The sequence below is a fragment of the Pseudophryne corroboree genome, chromosome 5 (assembly GCF_028390025.1).
Source record: "Pseudophryne corroboree isolate aPseCor3 chromosome 5, aPseCor3.hap2, whole genome shotgun sequence".
In the NCBI taxonomy this organism is placed as follows: Eukaryota; Metazoa; Chordata; class Amphibia; order Anura; family Myobatrachidae; genus Pseudophryne; species Pseudophryne corroboree.
The window spans coordinates 465,847,029-465,854,074 of NC_086448.1; positions in this window are offsets into that span (position 1 = coordinate 465,847,029).

The window sequence follows — 7,046 nt, forward strand, 5'->3', positions numbered from 1 at the left end:
CGCCTGCTCCCTCCAGCGGCTTTATGATCCGTTCCCTGGTCCCCCTGTGCCCCCAGCACCTGCTCCCTCCAGGGGCTTAATGCTCCGTGCCCTGGTCCCTTTGTGCCCCCAGCGCCTATCTCCATCCAGGGGCATAATGCTCCATGCCCTGTCCCCCTCCTGCCCTGCTTAAAAGCAGGGCACGAGCCTCTCAGTGTCCGCCTGTGCCCTCCGCATCTCCTACCACCGGTGACTCACTGCCCAATCACCTGCCCGGCTTAATAACCGGAAAGGAGCCGCTCAGTGTCCCCCTGAGCCCCCAGCACCTGTCTCCCTCAGTGGCTTAATGATCCGTGCCCTGGTCCCCCAGCACCTGCTCCCTCCAGGGGCTTAATGATCTGTTCCCTGGTCCCCCTGTGCCCCCCAGCGCCTGCTCCCTCCAGCGGCTTTATGATCCGTTCCCTGATCCCTTTGTGCCCCCAGCGCCTATCTCCATCCAGGGGCTTAATGCTCTGTGCCCTGTCCCCCTCCTGCCCTGCTTAAAAGCAGGGTACGAGCCTCTCAGTGTCCGCCTGTGCCCTCCGCGTCTCCTACCGCCGGTGACTCACTGCCGAATCCTTTGCCCGGCTTAATAACTGGAAAGGAGCCGCTCAGTGTCCCCCTGTGCCCCCAGCACCTGTCTCCCTTAGTGATTTAATGCTCCGTGCCCTGTTCCCCCAGCAGCTGCTCCCTCCAGGGGCTTAATGATCCATTCCCTGGTCCCCCTGAGCCTCCAGCACCTGCTCCCTCCAGCGGCTTAATGATCTGTTCCCTGGTCCCCCTGTGCGCCCAGCGCCTGCTCCCTCCTGCGGCTTTATGATCCATTCCCTGGTCCCCCTGTGCCCCCAGTGCCTGCTCCCTCCAGGGACTTAATGCTCCGTGCCCTTGTCCCTTTGTGCCCCCAGCGCTTTTCTCCATCCAGGGGCTTAATACTCCATGCCCTGACCCCCCTGCCCTGCTTTAAAGCAGGGCACAAGCCTCTCAGTGTCCGCCTGTGCCCTCCGCGTCTCCTATCGCCGGTGACTCATTGCCCAATCCCCTAGTTCTCCTGCCAGGCTTAATAACCAGAAAGGAGATGCTCAGTGTCCCCCTGTGCCAGCAGCGCTTGTCTCCCTCAGTGGCTTAATACTCCGTGCCCTGGTCCCCCTGTGCCCTCAGCACCTGCTCCCTCCAGCGACTTAATGATCTGTTCCCTGGTCCCCCTGTGCCCCCAGCACTTGCTCCCTCCAGGGGCTTAATGCTCCGTGCCCTGGTCCCTTTGTGCCCCCAGCACATATCTCCATCCAGGGGCTTAATGCTCCGTGCCCTTTCCCCCCTGCCCTGCTTAAAAGCAGGGCACGAGCCTCTCATTGTACGCCTGTGTCCTCCGCGTCTCCTACCGCCGGTGACTCACTACCCAATTTCCTGCCCAGCTTAATAACCGGAAAGGAGCCGCTCAGTGTCCCCCTGTGTCCCCCAGCGCCTGTCTCCCTCAGTGGCTTAATGCTCCGTGCCCTGGTCCCCCTGTGCCCCCAGCACCTGCTCCCTCCAGCGGCTTAATGATCTGTTCCCTGGTCCCCCTGTGCCCCCACCGCCTGCTCCCTCCAGGGGCTTATTGCTCCATGCCCTGGTCCCTTTGTACCCCCAGTGCTTATCTCCATCCAGGGGCTTAATGCTCCGTGCCCTGTCCCCCCTGCCATGCTTAAAAGCAGGGCACGAGCCTCTCAGTGTCCACCTGTGCTCTCCGCGTCTCTTACCGCCGGTGACTCACTGCCCAATACCCTGGTTCTCCTGCCCGGCTTAATAACCGGAAAGGACCCGCTCAGTGTCCCCATGTGCCCGCAGCGCATGCCTCCCTCTGTGGCTTAATTCTCTGTGTCCTGGTCACTTTGTGCCCCAGCGCCTATCTCCATCCAGGGGCTAAATGCTTAAAAGTAGGGCACGAGCCTCTCAGTGTCCGCCTGTGCCCTCCGCGTCTCCTACCGCCGGTGACTCACTGCCCAATCCCCTGCCTGGCTTAATAACCGGAAAGGAGCTGCTCAGTGTCCCCCTGTGCCCCAAGCTCCTGTCTCCCTCAGTGGCTTAATGCTCCGTGCCCTGGTTCCACTGTGCCCCCAGCGCCTGCTCCCTCCAGGGGCTTAATGATCCATTCCCTGGTCCCCCTGTGCCCCCAGCGCCTGCTCCCTCTAAGGGCTTAATGCTCCGTGCCCTGGTCCCTCTGTGCCACCACCACCTGTCTCCATCCCGGGGCTTAATGCTCCGTGCCCTGACCCCCCCTGCCCTGCTTAAAAGCAGGGCATGAGCCTCTCAGTGTCCGCCTGTGCCCTCCGCGTCTCCTATAGCCGGTGACTGACTGCCCAATCCCCTGGTTCTCCTGCCCGGCTTAATAACTGGAAAGGAGCCACTCAGTGTCCCCCTGTGCCCCCAGCGCCTGTCACCCTCAGTGGCTTAATGCTCCGTGCCCTGGTCCCCCTGTGCCCCTAGTACCTGCTCCCTCCAGGGGCTTAATGGTCCGTTCCCTGGTCCCCCTGTGCCACCAGCGCCTGCTCCCTTCAGCAGCTTTATGGTCTGTTCTCTGGTCCCCCTGTGCCCCCAGCGCCTGCTTCCTCCAATGGCTTAATGCTCCGTGCCCTAGTTCATTTGTGCCCCCAGTGCTTATCTCCATCCAGGGACTTAATGCTCAATGCCCTGTCCCCCCTGCCCTGCTTAAAAGCAGGGCACGAGCCTCTCAGTGTCCGCCTGTACCCTCCGTGTCTCCTACCACCGGTGACTCACTGCCCAATCCCCTGCCAGGCTTAATAAACTGAAGAAGCTGCTCAGTGTGCCCCTGTGACCCCAGTGCTTGTTTCTCTCAGTGGCTTAATGCTACGTGCCCTGGTCCCCCTGTGCCCCCAGCACCTGCTCGCTCCAGCAGCTTAATGATCTGTTCCCTGGTCCCCCTGTGCCCCCAGCGCCTGCTCCCTCCAGCGGCTTTATGATCCGTTCCCTGGTCCCCCTGTGCCCCCAGCACCTGCTCCCTCCAGGGGCTTAATGCTCCGTGCCCTGGTCCCTTTGTGCCCCCAGCGCCTTTCTCCATCCAGGGGCTTAATGCTCCGTGCCCTGGTCCCTCTGTGCCACCACCACCTGTCTCCATCCCGGGGCTTAATGCTCCGTGCCCTGACCCCCCCTGCCCTGCTTAAAAGCAGGGCACGAGCCTCTCAGTGTCCGCCTGTGCCCTCCGCATCTCCTACCACCGGTGACTCACTGCCCAATCACCTGCCCGGCTTAATAACCGGAAAGGAGCCGCTCAGTGTCCCCCTGAGCCCCCAGCACCTGTCTCCCTCAGTGGCTTAATGATCCGTGCCCTGGTCCCCCAGCACCTGCTCCCTCCAGGGGCTTAATGATCTGTTCCCTGGTCCCCCTGTGCCCCCAGCACCTACTCCCTCCAGCGGCTTAATGATCTGTTCCCTGGTCCCCCTGTGCCCCCCAGCGCCTGCTCCCTCCAGCGGCTTTATGATCCGTTCCCTGATCCCTTTGTGCCCCCAGCGCCTATCTCCATCCAGGGGCTTAATGCTCTGTGCCCTGTCCCCCTCCTGCCCTGCTTAAAAGCAGGGTACGAGCCTCTCAGTGTCCGCCTGTGCCCTCCGCATCTCCTACCACCGGTGACTCACTGCCCAATCACCTGCCCGGCTTAATAACCGGAAAGGAGCCGCTCAGTGTCCCCCTTAGCCCCCAGCACCTGTCTCCCTCAGTGGCTTAATGATCCGTGCCCTGGTCCCCCAGCACCTGCTCCCTCCAGGGGCTTAATGATCTGTTCCCTGGTCCCCCTGTGCCCCCCAGCGCCTGCTCCCTCCAGCGGCTTTATGATCCGTTCCCTGATCCCTTTGTGCCCCCAGCGCCTATCTCCATCCAGGGGCTTAATGCTCTGTGCCCTGTCCCCCTCCTGCCCTGCTTAAAAGCAGGGTACGAGCCTCTCAGTGTCCGCCTGTGCCCTCCGCGTCTCCTACCGCCGGTGACTCACTGCCGAATCCTTTGCCCGGCTTAATAACTGGAAAGGAGCCGCTCAGTGTCCCCCTGTGCCCCCAGCACCTGTCTCCCTTAGTGATTTAATGCTCCGTGCCCTGTTCCCCCAGCAGCTGCTCCCTCCAGGGGCTTAATGATCCATTCCCTGGTCCCCCTGAGCCTCCAGCACCTGCTCCCTCCAGCGGCTTAATGATCTGTTCCCTGGTCCCCCTGTGCGCCCAGCGCCGGCTCCCTCCTGCGGCTTTATGATCCATTCCCTGGTCCCCCTGTGCCCCCAGTGCCTGCTCCCTCCAGGGACTTAATGCTCCGTGCCCTTGTCCCTTTGTGCCCCCAGCACTTTTCTCCATCCAGGGGCTTAATACTCCATGCCCTGACCCCCCTGCCCTGCTTTAAAGCAGGGCACAAGCCTCTCAGTGTCCGCCTGTGCCCTCCGCGTCTCCTATCGCCGGTGACTCATTGCCCAATCCCCTAGTTCTCCTGCCAGGCTTAATAACCGGAAAGGAGATGCTCAGTGTCCCCCTGTGCCAGCAGCGCTTGTCTCCCTCAGTGGCTTAATACTCCGTGCCCTGGTCCCCCTGTGCCCTCAGCACCTGCTCCCTCCAGCGACTTAATGATCTGTTCCCTGGTCCCCCTGTGCCCCCAGCACTTGCTCCCTCCAGGGGCTTAATGCTCCATGCCCTGGTCCCTTTGTGCCCCCAGCACATATCTCCATCCAGGGGCTTAATGCTCCGTGCCCTTTCCCCCCTGCCCTGCTTAAAAGCAGGGCACGAGCCTCTCAGTGTCCGCCTGTGCCCTCCGCATCTCCTACCACCGGTGACTCACTGCCCAATCACCTGCCCGGCTTAATAACCGGAAAGGAGCCGCTCAGTGTCCCCCTGAGCCCCCAGCACCTGTCTCCCTCAGTGGCTTAATGATCCGTGCCCTGGTCCCCCAGCACCTGCTCCCTCCAGGGGCTTAATGATCTGTTCCCTGGTCCCCCTGTGCCCCCAGCACCTACTCCCTCCAGCGGCTTAATGATCTGTTCCCTGGTCCCCCTGTGCCCCCCAGCGCCTGCTCCCTCCAGCGGCTTTATGATCCGTTCCCTGTTCCCTTTGTGCCCCCAGCGCCTATCTCCATCCAGGGGCTTAATGCTCTGTGCCCTGTCCCCCTCCTGCCCTGCTTAAAAGCAGGGTACGAGCCTCTCAGTGTCCGCCTGTGCCCTCCGCGTCTCCTACCGCCGGTGACTCACTGCCGAATCCTTTGCCCGGCTTAATAACTGGAAAGGAGCCGCTCAGTGTCCCCCTGTGCCCCCAGCACCTGTCTCCCTCAGTGATTTAATGCTCCGTGCCCTGTTCCCCCAGCAGCTGCTCCCTCCAGGGGCTTAATGATCCATTCCCTGGTCCCCCTGAGCCTCCAGCACCTGCTCCCTACAGCGGCTTAATGATCTGTTCCCTGGTCCCCCTGTGCGCCCAGCGCATGCTCCCTCCTGCGGCTTTATGATCCATACCCTGGTCCCCCTGTGCCCCCAGTGCCTGCTCCCTCCAGGGACTTAATGCTCCGTGCCCTTGTCCCTTTGTGCCCCCAGCGCTTTTCTCCATCCAGGGGCTTAATACTCCATGCCCTGACCCCCCTGCCCTGCTTTAAAGCAGGGCACAAGCCTCTCAGTGTCCGCCTGTGCCCTCCGCGTCTCCTATCGCCGGTGACTCATTGCCCAATCCCCTAGTTCTCCTGCCAGGCTTAATAACCGGAAAGGAGATGCTCAGTGTCCCCCTGTGCCAGCAGCGCTTGTCTCCCTCAGTGGCTTAATACTCCGTGCCCTGGTCCCCTTGTGCCCTCAGCACCTGCTCCCTCCAGCGACTTAATGATCTGTTCCCTGGTCCCCCTGTGCCCCCAGCACTTGCTCCCTTCAGGGGCTTAATGCTCCGTGCCCTGGTCCCTTTGTGCCCCCAGCACATATCTCCATCCAGGGGCTTAATGCTCCGTGCCCTTTCCCCCCTGCCCTGCTTAAAAGCAGGGCACAAGCCTCTCATTGTCCGCCTGTGCCCTCCGCGTCTCCTACCGCCGGTGACTCACTACCCAATTTCCTGCCCAGCTTAATAACCGGAAAGGAGCCGCTTAGTGTCCCCCTGAGCCCCCAGCACCTGTCTCCCTCAGTGGCTTAATGATCCGTGCCCTGGTCCCCCAGCACCTGCTCCCTCCAGGGGCTTAATGATCTGTTCCCTGGTCCCCCTGTGCCCCCAGCACCTACTCCCTCCAGCGGCTTAATGATCTGTTCCCTGGTCCCCCTGTGCCCCCCAGCGCCTGCTCCCTCCAGCGGCTTTATGATCCGTTCCCTGATCCCTTTGTGCCCCCAGCGCCTATCTCCATCCAGGGGCTTAATGCTCTGTGCCCTGTCCCCCTCCTGCCCTGCTTAAAAGCAGGGTACGAGCCTCTCAGTGTCCGCCTGTGCCCTCCGCATCTCCTACCACCGGTGACTCACTGCCCAATCACCTGCCCGGCTTAATAACCGGAAAGGAGCCGCTCAGTGTCCCCCTGAGCCCCCAGCACCTGTCTCCCTCAGTGGCTTAATGATCCGTGCCCTGGTCCCCCAGCACCTGCTCCCTCCAGGGGCTTAATGATCTGTTCCCTGGTCCCCCTGTGCCCCCCAGCGCCTGCTCCCTCCAGCGGCTTTATGATCCGTTCCCTGATCCCTTTGTGCCCCCAGCGCCTATCTCCATCCAGGGGCTTAATGCTCTGTGCCCTGTCCCCCTCCTGCCCTGCTTAAAAGCAGGGTACGAGCCTCTCAGTGTCCGCCTGTGCCCTCCGCGTCTCCTACCGCCGGTGACTCACTGCCGAATCCTTTGCCCGGCTTAATAACTGGAAAGGAGCCGCTCAGTGTCCCCCTGTGCCCCCAGCACCTGTCTCCCTTAGTGATTTAATGCTCCGTGCCCTGTTCCCCCAGCAGCTGCTCCCTCCAGGGGCTTAATGATCCATTCCCTGGTCCCCCTGAGCCTCCAGCACCTGCTCCCTCCAGCGGCTTAATGATCTGTTCCCTGGTCCCCCTGTGCGCCCAGCGCCTGCTCCCTCCA